Raw genomic sequence first — 25,388 nt, forward strand, 5'->3', positions numbered from 1 at the left:
AAATTCATTCCATGAAATGCTCTGCAAGAAAAGGGCCCCAAAGGCCAAATGTTTGAGAAATGAGGCTTGGAGTCACAGGGGCATTGTTAAAGGCTCTGAGAATTGTAACAGAAAACCTAGCTTATTTAACCCAATGTTTCCCAGTCATATTTGGCAACAATCCCTTTTCTCCGATACCTATTATTACCCTTCAGCTGTGACTTCTCTCCATTCAGACTGGCCTCTCCCTGAATAGTCTGTACTTTCCCATCTCTACGACCTTGTCCCCACTTCGTCCACCTAAAGCACTCTTCCCCGCACGTCAGTGTTTCAAACTCCTGTCACGAAGACAGGCTCAATGCTGACTGACTCTCCCATGAATTGTTCTCTAATCCCATCAGTTGGAGATACAGTCTCCTTCCTACATGGACCACTTAAGGAAAATTTAACGAGTGGCTACCACAGCGTAGCATCAGGCACTCATAATACAGATACTGTAACGGCACAGTCCTTCAATCATTCCTTATCCAGCAAATATTTATTGAGCACCTACTCTATGCCAGCTAGTGGGGATACGACAGTGAACATGACACAGTCCTCCCCCTCAGGGGGGCTCCCGTTCTAGAGGAAGAGCAGTGGTTGGAGGCAATCGTAACCCAGTATGAGGGCTATAATTGGTAGGACTGGGACTCAGTATTCCTGGTCCCACTCAGAAGTTCGTGGATGCCTGGGCACAACCATCATAAGGAAGATGAACCAGACTTGTCCCTGTGGGGCCTCGGGGTACCTAAGGCCACATGGGATAAGAAAGAGAGTCCTGGAATTGGTCGGGCAGACCTGGGCTCAAACCCTCCACTTCCACTTACTGACTGTGTACCCTCTTCGAGTATTCATTAGTGACTGTTCAACATGAACAACAGCATTTGGTTCAAATGTTATTGTGGGAAAATATCCATAAGTACCTGGAATAAGATTTGACACACATCAGTCCTACCGATATTAGCACTCTTTAACATCTCTTCCCAAATTAGGGATATTAAAGTTGATCGTCCCTCGTTCCATGTCATTATTAGTGCTTGGAGAGCTTCTTGTAGGGTGCTAGTTCTGCACATGGATGGATTTCTTAGCCAATCCTGACTCTTCTTTTCCCAACTTCCATAGCCTATTTGATCAGACACCAGTCCTGACCATGACCTTCTCCCCACCTGGGAGAAAACAATTTATGTAGGTAAGGCCTACAGCTAGCCCTGTTTTCTTCCATTCAGTAGTACTTTACTGTGACCCCTTGTGGCAGAAACTGTAGGTTGGCACATTCAACCCACATTCCCAGTCATCTTTTTCTTTGCCTTCCTCTAGTGCGGAGGCAGGAAAGCATACTACTTAATTTCCCAGCCTCACTTAAAACTAGTGGGCATGTGACATCATCATGGTGGTCAACGAGATACAGGCAGCCAGCTACCAGTGCCAGAAGAAGAGGCCTCATGAAGAAAAGGCCCTTCCCTCGTATTTTACCTTTTCATTCTTGACTCTTTCTTCCAGCCTGGATTCTGAAGAGATTGCAGCCACCTTGTGACCATGAGGTGACAAGCATGATGTCAAAAGACCACCCACTAAGGAAGTCAAAGCAGAAAGAAAGAAAGAGCCCTGGTGTCTGACAGCCTTGCTGAGCGACTGTGCTGGCCCCCAGGGGCTGCCTACCTCCAAACTTCTTGTGATGACGCAAATCTACCCCTTATTTGTTCATGCTATTTCTAGAGGGTTTTCTATAATCTGCAACACATGTCTAACCAATATACTTAGTCAAGTATTGAGAGAGACATTCATCTCCTCCTCATATTTTCTGCTGTGTGCAAAATGTTTGTCTTGCCGAGGGCCTGATTAAGCTTCTGGATTTTATACCAGACGGATGCTTTTATTTCAACAGCTTAACTGCTGTGAAGCTAGAATGTCACACTGATGGATATTTACAGAAAAAGGTGTCAGGGCCCCTGCTGCTTTTCCCTTATCACGTCAGGTCAGGGGCATGCCATGAGAAGAAAGAGAAGCAGAAGCTTTAGCTAGTTTTGCTAATTTTTAACTGGGGAAATCTGTACTAAAAAGGTTACAGTGGCACTCTCCTCTAGATGAGAAAGGATATCCTTTTTGCATGTAGAAATCACAGAGAGGAAGATAAGAACTGTCACAGCTGTTACAGCTCGATCTCAAAATGGGTATCTACAGTTATAGCCCTAAGAACGGGATGCCTTTCAATCTCTCCTGAAAGGAAGTCTTGTGAAATAGATCCAGTAAGTCAATATCACCGTTAGGACTTCCCCGGTGGTGCAGTGGTTAAGAATCTGCCTGCCAGTGCAGGGGACATGGGTTCGAGCCCTGGTCCAGGAAGATCCCACATGCAGCGGAGCAACTAAGCCCATGCACCACAACTACTGAGCCTGTGCTTTAGAGCCCGCGAGCCACAACTATTGAGCCCACGTGCCACAACTACTGAAGCCCGTGCGCCTAGAGCCCGTGCTCCACAACAAGAGAAGCCACTGCAATGAGAAGCCCACGCACCGCAACGAAGACCCAATGCAGCCAAAAATAAATAAATAAATGCATTAAAAAAAAAAATCACCGTTAACATCAATGTAAGATTAACTCCAGATTTAAAGAGGCAAATAATGAATAACCCCCACTTATATTTGAGGGGTGAGTAATCCCTGTCATTTGTTGAAGAAAAGTTGTCTTCACTCCTGAAAGTGCCTGGACCCACCCAGGCCCCAAGTCTCTGCATGTGGGTCCGCGTGGTGGTGGATTAAGCCCAGCAGAGGCCTCCCGCTCCAAAGAGGACTGGATTCTGTGGTGTGAAGGGAGCTGGGACAGGGCTCTACTTTGCAACGTGAGATAAATACACACCACGCTACCTTCTACCCCCCACACACACGTTACAAAAAAGCATCACAAACACCGCAGCCTTACCTGCTCCTCTCCTACTGAAGGAGGTGAGGGTTGGGTGACTCAGAAAAATGAACAGGATCTGCCCAGAATCCAGGGAGGCTTATCAGGGTCCACAGGTGCTTCGCCAGGCCCCCCAGCAGGCTGCTCTGCCTGGGTCAGCCACCCTCTCTCCCACCAAATCTGGAAAGCATCATTGAGTTTCTGCATCAACACTCTCTTTCACTTCTCCCAGACTGTCTGCTATGCTCCACCTGCTTTCAAGTTGACTACAGACTATCTTTTGGCCCCCTGAAATATTAACTTTGAAAAGATAAAAGCCACTCCGGGGATACAACTCACATAAATGTATTCTACTAAGAAGCATTTCTAGGCTGTTAGAAACTTGAAAAGACATAAACTTTTTTGATTTTAAGATTGTGAATTTCCTTTTCTTCAGCACAGGAAAGCTTCATCTTACATCTGGGCAGATGGGACTGTACTTCAGCAGGACTTTAGCATATTTCTACAAGGTCATTGCCTTAGGAATGAAATGTAAAGGCCACCACCCTGAGAAATCTTAAAAGAGGCCGTAGGTCTTGCTCACTATGATCTTTACATGTGAGGGTCATCTGGTCACTGCTTCTAGGAGCTGACCACCTACTTCTCACTAAGCCATCCATTACTGCACCTTTGACCCAAGGCAGCCAGACGGTTTCTCAGATTACGTTCTGGGAGAAAGAGTGTGGCCTCGTGCACATTGTGTGGTGAGGCTGTCCAGGCAGAAGCCGCTAGGGTCCATCTGCAGAGGTTACCCGACCCCCCCTTTGCCTTCCATACAGACATGGCCCCCTAACCCCAAGCAGAACAAATGCACATGCTCCCTCTTCCTCGCTCTCTTGGGTTTCAGCCCAGAAAAGGGGCTCCAACATACCTTTTATTTTTGATTTTATTTATTTATTTTTGTGTGTGTGTGCCCGGCTCCCAGCCCCGGAAGCCCCACCCCTCCGCAACCCATCGGCCAGGGATCCAGGACCTCACTCCAGCAAAGACCCCAATCAGGAGGCTCCTGGCAACTTTCAGGACCTCTGGACCCTTCGGGCTTTCTGATCAGAGGGGGAGGAGACTGAGGGTGGGAGGGGGACAGGAGGGAGCCAGAGCTCAGCCAGTTACCAGCAGTAGCACATGCCACCTCGAGCCCGGGTCCTCCTGGGTCCCCCTGGGCCCCTGGGAGAGGGAGGCGTCCTGGGGGACGGTATTTGTAGCTCCTGGCATCAGGGCGGCCCCTCCCTCCCCAGCCTCTGGAAGGAACAGATTCTTCCTCCCTCTTCTCTCCGGAGGAAGTGGCTTTTATCAACATACCTTTTAAATACACTTGCTTCCTAGCTTATTGCTTCCCGAGCCCCCTCATCTTCCTTTTTAGGAATCTAACACTGACGTTCTCTATTTACGCAAGACATATCCTCTCCCCCGAGCGCTGCACACAAAGTACTCCCACTACCCACATGCGGAAGGTTTCCTCAACGCCTGCTCACTCACCGACCCTCTTGCCCAAGCTGCCTCCTCCCTTTCTTGCTGCCGCCTCACGCTTTAGCCTGGCAGCCCAATGCATGGTGCTGAAGCTCACATGGCAGGAGAGCAAAGCCAGTTCTTGTGGAATTGCCTGGAGCGGCACAAACCGCTGGGTCTTGGGAGTGGTGCATCCTTCCTGCTCCCAGCGTGGTCCAGTGGAGCAAACTGTTAGCAAGAGAAGCTGAATCTCTGACTTTGAAGAGTTGGGGCTTTCTGGATAAACGATGCTGAAAACTTGGGATCCTCAGCAAGGTTAACTTACAACTGTATAGTGAGATGACTCTAGAGAGATTTACCTAACTCTGATGGTGTGTTTACATTTCAAGGGAAAATGAGGCCCAAGACCTTGGAGTCAGCTCTAAGTCATAAAAACTGGAGTCACCAGGGTTGTTCTGGCTCCTGCAGAGATGTATTTATATTCCAGAAGGTTAGAGGAAGAACCCAGGATCCTTCCATCCTGTCTCCATGCAACAAAGGTTTTTCTCCCTCTTTCTGGGAGAGAAGGAAGCGGGTGCCTCTTTCTCCTGCACATAAGCAAAGAAAATTCACTTTTCTCCACCCCTCACCCATGTAGTGTCTGACACCCCTGCTGGAGATTTTTCCATCTGGCTTTCATCGCATCGCCCAGATAAGCACTGGGGCAAGGGGTACTGATGCAGTTATAATTACTTACATAATATTATTATTTTTAAATTATTGCATAAATAATTATCTAACCTGTCTGATCTAGAATATCTATGTGCATTGAGAATGAAATTAATAAAAATGAATAGTAAAGGCCCAACAATTCTGGTAGCAAGGATGATGGGATCCTGTGTGTCTCATGGTTTACTGGGAGAGATAGATGAGAGCCCTGAGGCTGGTTAGCAGGATTTGAAGAAGATCCATGGGAACCAGAAGCAGGTCTGTTGAAAGGATTAGGAAGTTTGTTAGCCGGGTGTTAGGAGATAGGCTTGAAAAACGGCAGCCTAATGGCACTTTGGGATTTTGCTCTCTCCTCTGACTGGACCCTGAAATTCTTAAAGGTGGACTCTAGGTGGGACAAGAGAAGCTTAGGCTGCTCTCTCCCACAGGGGGAGAGGAGGGAGGTAATTAGCTCCACAGCCAGAGCAAGTCTAGGAGGACCACACAGCTAAGCTGCCCAGTACCGCAGGGACAGAGTCTGCATTGCTATCTTGAAGACACTTCTCTGCTCCCCTCCGATCCTTAGCTCCTTTTCTACCCCAGCTGATCTTCCTGTTTCAGAAGACACTACACGAGTCCCTTTACATAGGGGAGATGGGAGTGGATGGGAGACTGGAATATTGAGAGCTCTATTGGATACCAGCACCATGGAGCCATGTGGGGAGGGGACACGGGACATGGGGTGAATGGAGATACTGAGGAATACAGAGCAAAACCTCGGTGAGTGAGCAGAAAAGTCCTGGAGCCTTCTCACATAGGCCAAAGGGGCAAAAGGAGAGCACTGTTCTAAAATGCCACACTGGGACTTCCCTGGTGGTCCAGTGGTTAAGAATCTGCCTTCCAATGCAGGGGATGAGGGTTCGAGCCCTGGTCGGGGAACTAAGATCCCACATGCCATGGAGCAACTAAGCCCGTGCGCCACAACTAGAAAGCCCATGCGCTAGAGAGAAGCCCACGCACCGCAACGAAGAGCCTGCGTGCCATAACTAAGACCCAATGCTGCCAAATAAATAAATAAATAAAATGCCACCCTGCAGCCTGCAGTTTGCCTCCCTTCTGCATTCCCCACTAGCTGTGAGGAAACAGCTTCTCCCTGCAGCTGTGACTTTTATCCCTGTAAATGCTGACTTTAACGTTTAGGAGTTTGTGCAAAACTTTGCAGTGGGGAAAAAAGAGTTTAAAAATGGCTTTGCATTGGTTTCTTTGCCGCAGCCTCTAACTGTATGGCAGAAATTGATCTGGATGTTATATGCTTGTCATAAGTGCTTGAGAGGGATCATCTCCTCTTAACCCAGAGGTTCTGGCAGTGAGGAGAAAGCTGCTGGCTTCTTACCATCAAATTCGAGGTCTGAAATCTTAATGGACTCTAGGTGTGGCAGACAGAACAAGTCCCTGTACTGGATTTTGGCTACGATGTTTGCTTTAGGAAAGGGAGTACGCCAAGAGAGTAGGAGGAGGGAGACAGTTTCCAGATTAAGGTACACTTAATGGTTCCTAGATACATGCCTGTTTGAAAAGTGGCTTTTAAGCTTGCTCGTGAGCTCTTGCGGAAATCAGATCACCCATTTGTGTATCATGAAGTTGTGGGTCAACTCTGTGACTGACAGGTGAAAGGAGCTTTAAAAAAAAGTCCTTGCAAGAAAAGCCCTGCTAGCCAAGCAGCGTTTTAGCTTTGCACAAGAAAGGGGCAGCTATCTCCTCTGCTGCCCCAAGCAAGGAAAAGCTGCTGGTTTGGGGAGGGGTCAGAGGGAATCATGGATTCACAGGGTTTCCCTCAATTGCCTGGGCCAGGCTCACTGAATGAAGCCTGTTGTGGTTTCACGCTCTGCTAAGCTGAAAAGAAGTGTGGTCTCCCTGCTCCGTGAGCTGAACTCGGACTCTGAAACTGTTGAAAGAAAGACACCCTCTTGTGGGGCTGTGAGCTGTGGAAATGGACCATGAATGCTTGTGGACCTGTCTGCACAGCACACAGAAGCCTATGGAAAAGCCTGTCCTCTGAAGAGGTCACTGCCGATCAGGAAAGCCTGACTCTTTCCTGGTGGGACTCCTAGGGAAGCTGCAAGACGAGGAAGGTCAAACCACAAGAAGCGTGGCCCATCCACCCCCTTGGGAAGATCTCACTGCTGTTGGCTTTTTGGGTTCGGTCTTTCTGATTTTTGCTGTCGGGGTGATTTGTGCCTTTTCTGGTTCGGGCAGTGGTCACTACCAATCAGCTGCTGGTCTGACTCACCTTTCACCTTTCACCTCAGTACGGCAGCTTGACTCTTCAATGCAGCCTTCACCAGGGAGGGCTGATCCTCCCTCTAAGGGCAGGGGCCGTATAGATCTATTTCAAAAATTTTTTTAATTCAAAATTCTGCCCCGACCATTCTTCTGGACATAATGTATCTTCTTCCCTGTCCCCTAACAATAACCCCAGATCAGCTTGCCTGAAAAGGGTCTTAGGAGATTTAGATTTAATAATTAAGTCTGTTTAAATTGTGTGAAAACGTTCTGTGGGGAGGCTTTCTGCCTCTCTTGCACCCACCCTCCTGGAGGAAAGGTCTGGGTGAGAGAGGAGGAGGATGGAAGAAACCTGTGAAATTACAGTAATGAGACACACAGATTTTGTAACAGTGGAAGGGAAAAAAAAAAAAAAAAGCAAGGGAAGGGAAAACTTCAGACCCGGGGAGATGCAGGGTGGGGGCAGGGATGACCAATCTCTGTTTTTCAGAATCTGCTCCTGGAGCCCTCCTCCCGGAAGGAGGCCGCCCCTCGCTGCTCTCCCGACCAGCTGCCCTGCGCCCCCCTTCCTACCCACCCTCCTTGCTGCTATGAACACCCCCAAATTCCAGCTGACCGCTGCCTGACACTGACCAGACAGGAGGGGACGGGCCCGGCTCCTGTGCTTGCGTGAAGAACACCTCCAGATGTCACCTGCACCGCAGGAACAGATGCACTGGTGGCATGAGCAAGCAGGACTGCTTGAAACTGCACTGAAAACTGAACTGAGCTGAATTATTTGGGCTGAAGTGCAGAGTGCCCAAACTTATCAACTGGTGGGAGGTCGGAGGCCCCAGTAGGCATCCTGCCCACTTGTGCTGCCTAACTGATGTATAGTCTCACTTGGGGGCCCTAATAATTGTAAACTCTTTGTTTCCAGGGGTGCCATGTGTGCCCTCTGGGGCTGTATGCATGAAATGCAGGCATTAACTTATCTCTGGTAAAAACACTGACTTACATTTGGAGATGGTTATCAGAAACTTTCAAGGGTTTAAGGAAGTACCCCAGGGACTTCCCTGGAGGTCCAGTGGTTAAGACTCCTCCTTTCCAATGCAGAGGGCGTGGGTTTGATCCCTGTTCGAGGAACTAAGTTCCCACATGCCACGTGGCCAAAAAAAAACCCACAAAAGATGCTCTTTAAGGAAATACCCCAGGTAGACCAAGTAGCCCTCAGATATGTACTCTGTGGGAAGCTTACCTCCAATGTGAGTTGTTCCGTTAGAAAAATGGTATGAAATTTATCCTCACTTTAGCTGATGTGATTCATGACCCTGCCTCAGCCTCAAAGGCATTCAGGGCAGCTGCAACTCACGGGGGCCAGTTATATGGATGACAGAATTTGCCACAGATTTCTTTCTTGCAGGTCATGGCAAAGTCTGTGCTAAGTATTAATATATCCTGCTCTACCTGGGTGTGTGCCTCGGGCCAGGTAGGCAACGTTAGTACAGAAACCTGAGGAAGCCACCACACATTCTAAGGTAGACCTTTATGGTAAACGAGATGCATTCAACTGACTAAAAAACCAGGAGGAGCCTTGGAGGCTGAAACTAAGACCAATACAATGGGACTGACCTCATTCTGCCCTTGGGAGTCCTGCTGGGTAAGTGCTGTTTAAGACAAACCCAGGGACTTCCCCGGTGGTGCAGTGGACGCCACCGCAATGAGAAGCCCGCGCACCGCAACGAAGAGTAGCCCCCGCTCGCCGCAACTAGAGAAAGCCCGCGTGCAGCAACGAAGACCCAACACAGCCAAAAATAGATAAATTTAAAAAAAAAAAACACATTAAAAAAAAAAAAAAGAATAATGAGCTAGGGCTTCCCTGGTGGCGCAGTGGTTAAGAATCCACCTGCCAATGCAGGGAACATGGGTTCGTGCCCTGGTCCGGTTAGATCCCACATGCCTCGGAACAACTAAGCCTATGCGCCACAGCTACTGAGCCTGTGCTCTAGAGCCCGCGAGCCACAAATACTGAGCCCGCGTGCCACAACTATTGAAGCCTGCGCACCTAGAGCCCATGCTCCGCAGCAAGACAAGCCACCGCAATGAGAAGCCCGTGCACCGCAACGAAGAGTAGCCCCCGCTCGCCACAACTAGAGAAAGCCCGCGCGCAGCAACGAAGACCCAACACAGCCAAAAATAAAGTTATATAAGACAAACCCGATGGATTTAGTCCTAGCTCCCACTGGTCAGATTAAAACAAAATGACCAATGGAGTGGCATGGTATGGGACAATTTACCAGTAGCCAACTCTGGAGAAACACCAGAGGTGGAAACGTGGGGTAGAGAGAAAATAGTTTTGTGTTTCTGCAGAGTTGGGGTTTTTTAAATAAATTTTCTGAAAACTTGGGATCCTGGGCTAAGAGCAAGTCTTAGAAAATTAATTTGCAACTATATAGACAGTGAACTCCACGGACTCACCCAACTCTGGAGGTATGTGTTTATATTTCAAGGGAAAATGAGGCCCAGGACCTTGGAGACATCTCTAGGTCAAAAAACTGGAGCTTATCTGACTCCTGGAAAGATGTGTTTACATTGCAAAAAGTTAGAGAACCCAGAGTGCTTTCCATCCTGTCTCCAAATAGCAAAGGTTTTTCTCCTTTCAGGAAGGGAAGGAGGGGCAATTAACTTCTGTGTATAAGCAGGGAAAATCAATTTTTCTCACTCCCACACCTATGGAATGTGCAGCCACTTGTGTGGGAGGTTTTTCCAACAGCTTCTCATGGAGCTGCCCCAGGACTGATGTAGTTGTTATGTAAGTAATAATTAACCTGGTTCCACTTCGGGATGTCAGTGTGAAGAACTCCATGGACCACTTCCTAGCAAAACAAAGCTGGTGGAAACCATAAAGCACTATTCAAAGTCTCTGGAAATTCTTCTAAGGGCATGCACCAAACAAGGAAACATTCATTCAAGAAAATCTAGTTAAAACTTGGTAAGAGAATTGAGAGTCTGTGGCAATTGGACCACCACCTTCTCCCTCCCCCATGTGTCCCTCCACTTCAGCTCAGTTTGATGAAAGTCCCACTTCAGGCAAATATGGCCAAGAAGTCAGGGCTCCCTCTCCTCAGCTCCCAATCAAGGTTTACCATATCTCGCTGGAAGGGGTAAGCTGCCAGCATTTTCCATCCCCTCCAACTCCAAGCCAAAGAGGCTAAATTTAAATTCCTGGTGAGTGTGGCTGAGAGATTTGGGGTTCCCTTCCTCTACCCAGTCTCTACCCACCCCGTCCTGACTCCATCCCAGGAACAGCAGCCCAAGAATTCTGGGACTCCAACCACGCTCACCCCAGCTCACTCACAGGGCATAGGTTCCACCCTGGGAAAGCAAGCTGGTCTTCTCCTTGTGCCCAGCACCCAGAGCAGTGGCTCATTTTGCCCAGGAGGGAGAGGCAGTCCATAAGAAAAACTTTCAAAGCACTTCCCAAAGGAACGGACCTTATTTGAAAAGTGTGTGGGAAAGTTCAAGCCTAAAGGCACTCCTAAAGACAGCTCCTCTTAAGAATAATGAGCTAGGGGTCTTCTCTGGTGGTGCAGTGGTTAAGAATCCGCCTGCCAATGCAGGGGACACGGGTTCGAGCCCTGGTCCGGGAAGATCCCACATGCCATGGAGCAACTAAGCCCACGCGCCACAACTACTGAGCCTGCGCTCTAGAGCCCGTGCTCCGTGACAAGAGAAGCCACCGCAATGAGAAGCCCGCACACCGCAATGAAGAGTAACCCCCACTCGCCGCAACTAGAGAAAGCCCGCGTGCAGCAACGAAGACCCAACACAGCCAAAAATAGATAAATTAAAAAAAAAAAACACATTAAAAAAAAAAAAAAAAAGAATAATGAGCTAGGGCTTCCCTGGTGGCGCAGTGGTTAAGAATCCACCTGCCAATGCAGGGAACATGGGTTCGTGCCCTGGTCCGGAAAGATCCCACATGCCTCGGAACAACTAAGCCTATGCGCCACAGCTACTGAGCCTGTGCTCTAGAGCCCGCGAGCCACAAATACTGAGCCTGCGTGCCACAACTATTGAAGCCTGCGCACCTAGAGCCCATGCTCCGCAGCAAGACAAGCCACCGCAATGAGAAGCCCGTGCACCGCAACGAAGAGTAGCCCCCACTCGCCACAACTAGAGAAAGCCCGCGCGCAGCAACGAAGACCCAACACAGCCATAAATAAATAAATAAATAAATAAATAACATTAAAAAAAAAAAAAAGACTCCACAGTGCCACTGCAGGGGGTATCGGTTCGATCCCTGGTTGGGGAACTAAAATCCCACATGCCACATGGCACAGCCAAAAAAAAAGAGTGGTGTAATACCAAATGAAGCAGACAACTAAGAGATCAGGACAAAAGACAAACAGAGCCCTGCTAAAACCACTGTCATCCCAGGGGGACTATGTGCATGACCAAGGCTGCACTCTCTGAGAAGCAATATCAAAGGCTTCATGCTGCAGGGGAAATAGACATCACTAATATAGCCTAGTCAAGTCACAAAAGCAAACACAAGTCCAGGAGAGGGGAAAGAGGAATCTGTATCCTGAGTTGCTATATTACCTAAAAGGTCCAGTTTTCAACATCACAAGACGTGCCAAGAACCAGGAACCCATGACCGATATGCAAGCAAAAAGTAGAAACAGAAACTGCCTATGAAAGCAACCAGATGTCAAATTAAAGATGTCAAAGTAGCCATTATATGTTCTAAGAACTAAAGGAAACCATGCTTAAAGAAATAAAGTATGAAGACAATGTCTTGCTGAATAGAGACTATTGATAAAGAGAAACTAAAAACTAAATGAAAATCCTGAAGTTAAAAAGTACAATAATTGGGACTTCCCTGGTGGCACAGTGGTTAAGAATCCACCTGCCAATGCAGGGGACACGAGTTCGAGCCCTGGTCAGGGAAGATCCCACATGCTGCAGAGGAACTAAGCCCATGCACCACAACTACTGAGCCTGCGCTCTAGAGCCCATGAGCCACAACTATTGAGCCTGCGTGCCGCAACTACCGAAGCCTACACGCCTAGAGCCCGTGCTCCGCAGCAAGAGAAGCCACCGCAATAAGCCCGCGCACCGCAACGAAGAGTAGCCCCCGCTCGCCACAACTAGAGAAAGCCCACACGCAGCAACAAAGACCCAACACAGCCCAAAAATAATTAATTAATTAATTAATTTTAAAAGTACAATAATCAAAATTTTAAATTCATTAGAGGAGCTCAATAGTAGATTTGAACTGGCAGAAGAATCAGTGAACCTGAGGTTAGATCAATAGAGATTACATAAACATTCCTAAAACAGAAAACAAAATGAAGAAAAATGAACAGAGCCTCAGAGAAATGTAAGACCCCTTTAAAGGCATCAGACTATGTGTAAGGAGGAATACCAGAAGGATAGGAGAAAAAGATAGGGGCAGAAAAAAAATATTTGAATAGTAGTAAAATCTTCCCAAATTTGCTGAGAAATAATCTATATATCCAAGAAGCTCAAAGAACTTCAAGTAGGATAATTCTACACATAGACACATCAGAAAGAAAACACTGAAAGCCAAAGACAAAAACAAAATCATGAAAGCAACGAGAAAAAAAAAAATCCATCACATACAAGGGAGCCCCAAACAGATTAACAGTTGACTTCTCACCAGAAACAATATAGGCCAGAAAGCAGTGTGATAACATATTTAAAGTGATGAAAGAATAATCTGTCTTTGACCCAGAATACCACGTGTGTGCATTCTAGATAAAATTAATAAAGATGGATATTAAAAAACCAACAATGCTCTAATCAAAAGATTTTAAAATTTAATGACTTTTTACTGCCACAGTTGGAGGACAATTACATTAGAAAGTGAGTCAAGACCCACATGATTAAGTTTACTAATGGCGCGGTCAAAGGTCCTAGAATGTTGAGGCTCCCTCTTCCATCCTTTTTGCAAGGATGAGGATGGAGTTGCGTTTGACTTCGTGTGGAAACCTGTTCCCCCTTATCATATCCCAGAAAGATATTTGGTCTTTGTCCCCAGTTCCTGGCACAGAGCTCCTAAAACCTGTGGAAATTCCTGAGTGATAAAGGTAATTGGCAGGCCCCTAGATAGCCTCAGGATGGAGGCTGGCTGCCAGGAAGGCCATGCCCTGATTAGAAGCCTGGAACTTTCAGCCCCCTTCCCCAACCTCTGGGGGTGGGTAAAGAGCTGGAGACTGCATGGATCACCAATGGCCAATAATTTAACAAATCATATCTATGTAATGAAACCTCCATAAAAACTCCTACACAACAGAGTTAAGAGAGCTTCTGGTGTCAGCTCTACCCACCACCAGAGCCTCCCATCAAGCCTCTTAGATAGCCTCAACCACCAGAGGGCAGACAACAGAAGCAAGAAAAACTACGATCCTGCAGCCTGTGGACCAAAAACCACAGTTACAGAAAGATAGAGAAGATGAAAAGGCAGAGGGCTATGTACCAGATGAAGGAACAAGAAAAAACCCCAGAAAAACAACTAAATGAAGTGGAGATAGGCAACCTTCCAGAAAAAGAATTCAGAATAATGATAGTGAAGATGATCCAGGACCTCAGAATAAGAATGGAGGCAAAGATTGAGAAGATGCAAGAAATGATTAACAAAGACCTAGAAGAATTAAAGAACAAACAAACAGAGATCACCAATACAATAACTGAAATGAAAACTACACTAGAAGGAATCAATAGCAGAATAACTGAGGCAGAAGAACGGATAAGTGACCTGGAAGACAGAATGGTGGAATTCACTGCTGCAGAACAGACTAAAGAAAAAAGAATGAAAAGAAATGAAGACAGCCTAAGAGACCTCTGGGACAACATTAAACGCAACAACATTCGCATTATAGGGGTCCCAGAAGGAGAAGAGAGAGAGAAAGGACCAGAGAAAATATTTGAAGAGATTATAGTCGAAAACTTCCCTAACATGGGAAAGGAAATAGCCACCCAAGTCCAGGAAGCGCAGAGAGTCCCATACAGAATAAACCCAAGGAGAAACACGCCGAGACACATAGTAATCAAAGTGGCAAAAATTAAAGACAAAGAAAAATTATTGAAAGCAGCAAGGGAAAAACGACAAATAACATACAAGGGAACTCCCATAAGGTTAACAGCTGATTTCTCAGCAGAGACTCTGCAAGCCAGAAGGGAGTGGCATGATATACTTAAAGTGATGAAAGGGAAGAACCTACAACCAAGATTACTCTACCCGGCAAGGATCTCATTTAGATTTGATGGAGAAATCAAAAGCTTTGCAGACAAGCAAAAGCTAAGAGAATTCAGCACCACCAAACCAGCTCTACAACAAATGCTAAAGGAACTTCTCTAAGTGGGAAACACAAGAGAAGAAAAGGACCTACAAAAACAAACCCAAAACAATTAAGAAAATGGTCATAGGAACATACATATCGATAATTACCTTAAACGTGAATGGATTAAATGCCCCAACCAAAAGACATAGACTGGCTGAATGGATACAAAAACAAGACCCATATATATGCTGTCTACAAGAGACCCACTTTAGACCTAGGGACACATACAGACTGAAAGTGAGGGGATGGAAAAAGATATTCCATGCAAATGGAAATCAAAAGAAAGCTGGAGTAGCTATACTCATATCAGATAAAATAGACTTTAAAATAAAGAATGTTACAAGAGACAAGGAAGGACACTACATAATGATCCAGGGATCAATCCAAGAAGAAGATATAACAATTATAAATATATATGCACCCAACATAGGAGCACCTCAATACATAAGGCAACTGCTAACAGCTATAAAAGAGGAAATCGACAGTAACACAATAATAGTGGGGGACTTTAACACCTCACTTACACCAATGGACAGATCATCCAAAATGAAAATAAATAAGGAAACAGAAGCTTTAAATGACACAATAGACCAGATAGATTTAATTGATATATATAGGACATTCCATCCAAAAACAGCAGATTACACGTTCTTCTCAAGTGCGCACGGAACATTCTCCAGGATAGATCACATCTTGGGTCACAAATCAAGCCTCAGTAAATTTAAGAAAATTGAAATCATATCAAGCATCTTTTCTGACCACAACGCTATGAGATTAGAAATGAATTACAGGGAAAAAAACGTAAAAAGGACAAACACATGGAGGCTAAACAATACGTTACTAAATAACCAAGAGATCACTGAAGAAATCAAAGAGGAAATCAAAAAATACCTAGAGACAAATGACAATGAAAACACGACGACCCAAAACCTATGGGATGCAGCAAAAGCGGTTCTAAGAGGGAAGTTTATAGCTATACAAGCCTACCTAAAGAAACAAGAAAAATCTCAAGTAAACAATCTAACCTTACACCTAAAGAAACTAGAGAAAGAAGAACAAACAAAACCCAAAGTTAGCAGAAGGAAAGAGATCATAAAGATCAGAGCAGAAATAAATGAAATAGAAACAAAGAAAACAATAGCAAAGATCAATAAAACTAAAAGTTGGTTCTTTGAGAAGATAAACAAAATTGATAAGCCATTAGCCAGACTCATCAAGAAAAAGAGGGAGAGGACTCAAATCAATAAAATCAGAAATGAAAAAGGAGAAGTTACAACAGACACCGCAGAAATACAAAGCATCCTAAGAGACTACTACAAGCAACTTTATGCCAATAAAATGGACAACCTGGAAGAAATGGACAAATTCTTAGAAAGGTATAACCTTCCCAGACTGAATCAGGAAGAAACAGAAAATATGAACAGACCAATCACAAGTAATGAAATTGAAACTGTGATTAAAAATCTTCCAATAAACAAAAGTCCAGGACCAGATGGCTTCACAGGTGAATTCTATCAAACATTTAGAGAAGAGCTAACACCCATCCTTCTCAAACTCTTCCAAAAAATTGCAGAGGAAGGAACACTCCCAAACTCATTCTATGAGGCCACCATCACCCTGATACCAAAACCAGACAAAGACACTACAAAAAAAGAAAATTACAGACCAATATCACTGATGAATATAGATGCAAAAATCCTCAACAAAATACTAGCAAACAGAATCCAGCAACACATTAAAAGGATCATACACCACGATCAAGTGGGATTTATCCCAGGGATGCAAGGATTCTTCAATATACGCAAATCAATCAATGTGATACACCATATTAACAAATTGAAGAATAAAAACCATATGATCATCTCAATAGATGCAGAAAAAGCTTTTGACAAAATTCAACACCCATTTCTGATAAAAACTCTCCAGAAAGTGGGCATAGAGGGAACCTACCTCAACATAATAAAGGCCATATATGACAAACCCACAGCAAACATCATTCTCAATGGTGAAAAACTGAAAGCATTTCCTCTAAGATCAGGAACGAGACAAGGATGTCCACTCTCACCACTATTATTCAACATAGTTCTGGAAGTCCTAGCCACGGCAATCAGAGAAGAAAAGAAATAAAAGGAATACAAATTGGAAAAGAAGAAGTAAAACTGTCACTGTTTGCGGATGACATGATACTATACATAGAGAATCCTAAAACTGCCACCAGAAAACTGCTAGAGCTAATTAATGAATATGGTAAAGTTGCAGGATACAAAATTAATGCACAGAAATCTCTTGCATTCCTATACACTGATGATGAAAAATCTGAAAGAGAAATTATGGAAACACTCCCATTTACCATTGCAACAAAAAGAATAAAATACCTAGGAATAAACCTACCTAGGGAGACGAAAGACCTGTATGCAGAAAACTATAAGACACTGATGAAAGAAATTAAAGATGATACCAACAGATGGAGAGATATACCATGTTCTTGGATTGGAAGAATCAACATTGTGAAAATGAGTATACTACCCAAAGCAATCTACAGATTCAATGCAATCCCTATCAAATTACCAATGGCATTTTTTACGGAGCTAGAACAAATCATCTTAAAATTTGTATGGAGACACAAAAGACCCCGAATAGCCAAAGCAGTCTTGAGGGAAAAAAATGGAGCTGGAGGAATCAGACTCCCTGACTTCAGACTATACTACAAAGCTACAGTAATCAAGACAGTATGGTACTGGCACAAAAACAGAAACATAGATCAATGGAACAAGATAGAAAGCCCAGAGATTAACCCACGCACCTATGGTCAACTAATCTATGACAAAGGAGGCAAAGATATACAATGGAGAAAAGACAGTCTCTTCAATAAGTGGTGCTGGGAAAACTGGACAGCTACATGTAAAAGAATGAAATTAGAATACTCCCTAACACCATACACAAAAATAAACTCAAAATGGATTAGAGACCTAAATATAAGACTGGACACTATAAAACTCTTAGAGGAAAACATAGGAAGAACACTCTTTGACATAAATCACAGCAAGATCTTTTTTGATCCACCTCCTAGAGTAATGGAAATAAAAACAAAAATAAACAAATGGGACCTAATGAAACTTCAAAGCTTTTGCACAGCAAAGGAAACCATAAACAAGACGAAAGACAACCCTCAGAATGGGAGAAAATATTTGCAAATGAATCAACGGACAAAGGATTAATCTCCAAAATATATAAACAGCTCATTCAGCTCAATATCAAAGAAACAAACACCCCAATCCAAAAATGGGCAGAAGACCTAAATAGACATTTCTCCAAAGAAGACATACAGATGGCCACGAAGCACATGAAAAGATGCTCAACATCACTAATTATTAGAGAAATGCAAATCAAAACTACAATGAGGTATCACCTCACTCCTGTTAGAATGGGCATCATCAGAAAATCTACAAACAACAAATGCTGGAGAGGGTGTGGAGAAAAGGGAACCCTCTTGCACTGTTGGTGGGAATGTAAATTGATACAGCCACTATGGAGAACAATATGGAGGTTCCTTAAAAAACTAAAAATAGAATTACCATATGACCCAGCAATCCCACTACTGGGCATATACCCAGAGAAACCGTAATTCAAAAAGACACATGCACCCGAATGTTCATTGCAGCACTATTTACAATAGCCAGGTCATGGAAGCAACCTAAATGCCCATCAACAGACGAATGGATAAAGAAGTTGTGGTACATATATACAATGGAATATTACTCAGCCATCAAAAGGAACGAAATTGAGTCATTTGTTGAGACATGGATGGATCTAGAGACTGTCATACAGAGTGAAGTAAGTCAGAAAGAGAAAAACAAATATCGTATATTAATGCATGTATGCGGAACCTAGAAAAATGGTACAGATGAGCCAGTTTGCAGGGCAGAAGTTGAGACACAAATGTAGAGAATGGTCATATGGACACCAAGGGGGGAAAACTGCGGTGAGGTGGGGATGGTGGTGTGCTGAATTGGGCAATTGGGATTGACATGTATACACTGATGTGTATAAAACTGATGCCTAATAAGAACCTGCAGTATAAAAAAACAAACAAAACAACTAATACTAAACTTTCATTGGGTTATTTGTATGGAAATATGTTAATATAAATGTTTCAGACATTACATGAAATTTCTAAAAATCTTATATTTGTATTTGTATGGAAATATGTATGGAAATATGTTAATATAAATGTTTCAGACATTACATGAAATTTCTAAAAATCTTATATTTGTATTTGTATGGAAATATGTATGGAAATATGTTAATATAAATGTTTCAGACATTACATGAAATTTCTAAAAATCTTATATGTTCTGGTATAATGTTATAAGTAATAATCCTAGTTATTACTTTAAAATGTATATCTCAGAAATAACTAATTTTCTTGTCAACTGCATTATTATGAACTTTCATCAAATCTTTAACCGTGGTCATTTTTAAGTCTTTTGTCATTTACAGACAGTTCTGGGTGTACTCTGATGATTTTGCAAATATGTTCCTATAAAAGGGTAAAAAAAAAAAAAAAAAAAAAAGAGAGCTTCTGGGTTGGTGCTCTAGAGGGCATGAAGCTCTGAACCCCTCTCCTATACCTCCTATGCAACTCTTCCATTTGGCTGTTCCTGAGTTGTGTCTTTTATAATAAACTGGTAACAGTAAGTAAAGCACTTTCCTGAGTTCTAAGTTGTTCTAGCAAATTATTGAGCCTGGGGAGGGTGGTGGTAGGAACTCTTGACTTTGTAGCCAAGTTGGACAGAAGTGCTGGTAACCTGGGAACCTAATACTTTCAACTGGCGTCTGAAGTGGGGACAGTCTTGTGGGACTGAACACTGAAACCTGTGGAATCTGACGGTAACTACCCAGAGCTAATTGCACAACACCCAGTTGGCATCTGCAGAGAATCCGAGAATTAGTAGGTGTCAGAAGGAAAAAACACCTCTCACCCTTCCTGCTTTCCCCTCATTCTCTATGCCTCCAACCTGTGTAACTGGAAAAACAACATAAAAGTCTAAGTATAAATAAACAAGATGTCATGGAATCTCAGCTACTGATAAAGTGTCAACTTTAAAATGAGTGTGTAACACAGAATTGAACTCCAAAGGAACTTGTGCAACACAAAACCCATGAGGGATTTCCCTACAGTTTAGTGAAGCTGAAAAGTTAGTGTCGGGACCTCCCTGGTGGTGCAGTGGTTAAGAATCCGCCTGCCAATGCAGGGGACACAGGGTCGATCCCTGGTCCGGGGGGATCCCACATGCCGCGGAGCAACTAAGCCCGTGCGCCACAACTACTGAGCCCACGTGCCACAACTACTGAAGCCCGCACGCCTAGAGCCCATGCTCTGCAACAAGAGAAGCCATCACACGGCAATGAAGAGTGGCCCCCACTCGCCGCAGCTAGAGAAAGCCCACGCGCAGCAACGAAGACCCAACACAGCTAAAAATTAATTAATTAATTAATTAATTTTAAAAAAGAAAAGTTAAGTGTCTTAGAAACCCTAGTGTCCATTGTTTCCTAGAGATAAATCATTTGGGTCCCCTTTGAGATTTGGGACCTATCCACATATATAATATTTATCTCCAAATCAACTGTATTACTATAATTACTGGGGAAACTTTCTGTTCCCACTTTAAGTAGAAAATCGGTGCCATTTGTTAAGTAGAAGGTATGCCTTAGTTCATTAAAAAAATGTTTAATGTTTAAATGTCTATCTATATCAAATTCTGTTACCACAACCAATGCTATACATGCCACACTTTGGAAAACAATGCCCTAAAATAATGGCCTAATCCACTGTGTGGGATGAAAGGGTAAGACCAGAAACAGAAGGCACCATCTGTGAAGTGCTCTGGGTTCGAGAACCAGGCTTCCTTTTGAAAAGACTGTTTTCAACTTTCTTTATAAAGGCACAAGTAACCACTAATCTCTACAGTGCTTTGATTCAGTTATAACAGAATACTAAAAAAAAAGTTATTTTTATTACCAGGGCTTTCAACCAGTTAATGTAACCATGGGCAACTGCAGGTCTAGACAATTAAGCTCAGTTTTAAGGACAAAACACAGCCCTGGGATTTCTGAAAAGCACCATCACCAAATGCTATTGCTCTCCAGAGATGGACCATTTTATGTGACACACAATTACCACTGAAAGGGCACACCATTTCTTTATTCTCTTTTCTTAGCATTGTGGAGAGTCAGATGACGGGAAGTTTAAGAGAAACAGATTCTGGCGAAGGCTGTGACAAATAAAAAAACAAACATACAAAATAAAGCAAACATCAAAACTGCTCCTTGCTGGTAATTTTTCAACCTGTATTCCAGTAGGAATCAAAATCTGGAGAACAGGGATGAAAAAACAATCATGAAACAAATTCTAGGGACAAACATACCTACCTCATCCTGCTAAGCTTCCACCCTAATTAGCTTTCTGTTTCTGAGTACAGCCCAATCAGATGGGACAGGCCTCACACACCCAAAAACAAGGTGGGGACATGCCTTGAGTGCCCTGGTTCTCTTCAGTCTGATCCTTTTACTTGGTCTTAGGTGAAAGGGGCAGTAAAGCTGGGTTGCGCCTGACCTGGCTGAAGTCTGGCTGGAATTAGCACCTTTCAGTTATGGTCGATTAGTAGGGAATAGGGGTGGGCTCCTTGCCTCTGCCCTGCAGGAGATATGAGTAGAAAAATGACAGACGGGACTTCCCTGGTGGTCCAGTGGTTAAGACTCTGCGCTTCAAATGCAGGGGGTGCAGGTTTCATCACTGGTCAGGGAACTCAGATCCTGCATGCTGCGTGGCCAAAAATTTTGTTTTTAAACTTTTTTTTTTTAATTTGGTTGCACTGGGTCTTTAGTTGCGGCAGACGGGCTCCTTAGTTGCAGCTCAAGGGCTCCTTAGTTGCGGCTTGCGGGCTCCTTAGTTGTGGCATGCAAACTCTTAGTTGCGGCATGCATGTGGGATCTATTTCCCTGACCAGGGATCGAACCCGGGCCCCCTGCATTGGGAGCATTAAGTCTTAACCACTGTGCCACCAGGGAATAAATAAAACAAAATTCTCAAAAAAAAAAAAAAAAAAAAAAAAGAAAGAAAGAAAAAAGAAAAAATGACAGATATCTTTTCCAGTGCAGGAAATGCTGCTCAGCCTATGCTCCTGGGGCAAGGAGACTCATCACCCTTCACTGTGCCCTCCCTGCCTGACACCCAGGTCAGAGCTGGCCTAGCATGGTCCTTGATAAACAACAAAAGGAAAGGTCTTGATCAATTCCAGGGAGGATACAGGCAGAGGAAAAGAAGACTTGAGAATATGTCTACCCTCCAATCCCCAAACCCACCCCAGACCTGACACAACAGATTCCCCAACAACCCAAGCCACCACAACAAATATGTATCTGCTAATGCTCTTAAATGTTAAACTGGGGTCATCCTTTGTTGCCTTTCAAAATATTTTTCCTTTCAGTTGATATGAATTTTCTAATTCTTCCCAAGGGATTTGTCCCTTTTTGATCCTCAGTGCCTCTGTGCCCCTCGAGAATTTAAATGGGTCTTCTGGGGTTTCCAGAACCTCATGTACCTGCACTGCTTACTCCTTGGTATCTAGAAGCCATTTGGTTTCACAGAAGTCTTTCAAAGACTCCATAAGTCAAAGGTCAAAATTGACATTTGTAACAGTCAGGCACAAAGAAGATTTAATAAAGAGATATACTGTGTCCATACAGCAGAAGACCCAATATTGTTAAGATGTGGATTCTCCTCAAATTGATCCATGGATTTAACACGATCCTAATAAAAATCCTAGCAGGATTTTTTTTTTTTTGTAGAAATTGACAAGATGAGTCTAAAATTTATATGGAAAAGGGGAAGGACCTAAAATAGCCAAAACAAAAAGAAATAAAGTTGGAAGTCTGACAATACCGGATTTCAAGTTTTACTACATAGCTACAGTAATCCAGACAGTGTAGCATTAGCGAAAGGATAAGCATACAGATCAAAAGAACAGAATACAGTCCAGAAATAGACCAACACACGTGGTCAACTGATATGTGACAAAGGGCCAAGGTTATTCAACGGAGAAAGGACAGCCTTTTCAATAAATGATTCTTGAAAAATTGGACATACATATGCAAAAAAAAAGATAAGCCTTGACCCATAACTCACACTGTATACAAAAATTTACATGAAATGCAACCATAGATCTAAACATAAACCTAAAAGTATAAAATTTCTAAAAGAAAACATAGGACAATAATATTTGTGATTTCAGTTAGGCGAAGATTTCTTAGATAGGTCACAACAAACACACAATTTGTAAAAATTGATAAATAGGATTTTATTAAAAATTTCTGTTCTTCCCAAGACTCTGGTAAAAAGAAATAATAATAAGAGAAGCCACAGACTGGGAGAAAACATTTGCGAAACACGTATCTGATAAAAGACATATCCAAAATGTATGAAGAACTCCTACAATTCAATAAGGGAAAAAAACAAACTTTTTTTTGCTAAGTGGGCAAAAGATTTTAACACACACTTCATCGAAGATACAAATGGCAAATAAGCACATGAAAAGATGCATTAGGGAAATACAAAGTAAAAACACAATGAAATACCACTATCCACCTATTAGAATAGCCAAAAATAATCAAACCAAATCAAATACAATATCAAAGCTGAAACGGAATACTCATACGTTGCTGTTGAGAATACAAAATGGTACAGTCACTTTGGAAAACAGCCCTCTAATCCCATGCCTAGGTACTTACCCAAGAAAAATGAAAACATACAGCCACACCAAGACCTGTCAGCAAATGTTTATTGCAGCTTTATTCATAATCACTAAAATCTGTAAGCAAACCTAAATGTCCATCATCTAGGACATGTTGTGGAACATCTATGTGATGGAATACTACTCAGCAACAAAAAGGGATGAATTAACGATACACACATTGATGAACCTCAAAAGCATTATCCAAAGTGCAAGAAGCCAGACACAAAGGCTACACACTGTATGATTCATTTATGACATTCCAGAAAAGGCAAAACTACAGAGACAGAAATCAGATCAGCAGATGCCAACAGTCAGGGGTAGAAGGATGGGATTGATTACAAAGGGTCATCAGGGAATTTGGGTGGTGATGGAAATATTCTATATCTTAATTGTGGTGGTGATTACAAACTGTTTATATTTGTCAAAACTCAGACCTGTACACCTAAAAAGGTTCATTTTTCTGTATGTAAATTATACCTCACTGAACCCCCAGAAAAGAAGGCAAATATTTCATTTTTTAAATATAATTTATAGGGCTTCCCTGGTGGCGCAGTGGTTAAGAATCTGCCTGCCAATGCAGGGGACACGGGTTCGAGCCCTGTACCTGGAAGATCCCACATGCCGCGGAGCAACTAGGCCCGTGCGCCACAACTACTGAGCCTGTGCTCTAGAGCCCGCGAGCCACAACTACTGAGCCCGTGTGCTGCAACTACTGAAACCCAAGTACCTAGAGCCCGTGCTCCGCAACAAGAGAAGCCACCGCAATGAACAGCCTGTGCACCACAACTAAGAGTAGCCCCCGCTCGCCTCAACTAAAGAAAGCCCACGTGCAGCAACGAAGACGCAACACAGCCAATAAATAAATAAATAAATAATTTTAAATAAATAAATATAATTTATAAGTAACTGCACTTATGCAAGACTAATCAGCCATGGAAAATTCTGTATAGCTAGACCCTTCCATCAAATGAATAGTTAAAACTGATGGTCTTAGACTTGGAGGGGACAAGAGCTGTTGTAATTTTTAAAGAATCTCACAAGGGAATTCCTATCCTTAGTTAACTGTTAAAGAAATGGTGCAGAGCCTTAGAGAGGTAGGTACCTTATATCAACAAGAAGGGGATCATTTTGCACATTTTTTCCCCAACAGATAAATTTTTGAAGTCAATTATCATGTAACAAGCTTAATATTACAAATGATCTTGAGCAAGCAGTTTCTGTTTCCTCATCTGTAAAAACTTAGCTGATCTAAAGAGTTCTCTGCATTGTAAAAGCTTAAAGTCTGACTTTCCTACCAGCATAATTTAGCTGAACCTCCAGGGGGCCACTGAACGCCCTCTGATCCAGGAAACCTGTGAACTCAAGAAAGGCAAACTCTACCCCTTCTAGAAACCTCCATCGTGTGTGGGGGGGCGGGGGGGCATTGGAAGGGTATAACATCTCCTGGATAGGGCATTTCTGCATCCAAATCCCACAACAACTTTGGAGCAAGGCAAGCATGGTGACTGACATTTATAAGGAAAGGACTGCAGGATCAGAGTGCTGGGAAAACTCTGCCCCAGGTCACATGATTAATATTCTTCAAATGGCTCCCCATGGCCCAGCCCCATCCTCCATCCTCAATACTCATACCTGCCTAGGGGAGGGATGCTTTGGCAGTTTTTACTTTGTCTCTCTCTATCCCCCCATCACTGCTGCTCACACACAGTGGCCCTCTGTAGGACAGGCCTCTGGACCTACTCAATAAGCTGATCAACTACTTCCACAGGGAGATGCTTCATAGGAACCCAGAGTCTCCCAAGAATGCCTCAAACATCTCCACCAGAAGGAAATAGGCAAAAGAAGTTTCCATGGTAGAATAAACTTGGAGCAC

The 25,388-nt window shown here is 43.6% G+C and overlaps 1 protein-coding gene across 3 annotated transcripts in view; it reads right to left on the minus strand.

Annotated features, from left to right (window-relative positions):
• STOX1 (storkhead box 1) overlaps positions 1-25,388 on the minus strand; it is a 58,087-nt gene that overhangs the window by 15,902 nt on the left and 16,797 nt on the right. The window contains exon 1 of one of the 3 annotated variants that reach the window (XM_036827724.1): positions 8,369-8,406. The exons of the other annotated variants lie outside the window; for them this stretch is intronic. The gene's annotated coding sequence lies outside the window, so the exon portion shown is untranslated. Of the gene's footprint in view, positions 1-8,368; positions 8,407-25,388 lie in introns of those variants that run through there. 3 annotated transcript variants of the gene reach the window in all.

The sequence above is a fragment of the Balaenoptera musculus genome, chromosome 16, assembly GCF_009873245.2.
Source record: "Balaenoptera musculus isolate JJ_BM4_2016_0621 chromosome 16, mBalMus1.pri.v3, whole genome shotgun sequence".
In the NCBI taxonomy this organism is placed as follows: Eukaryota; Metazoa; Chordata; class Mammalia; order Artiodactyla; family Balaenopteridae; genus Balaenoptera; species Balaenoptera musculus.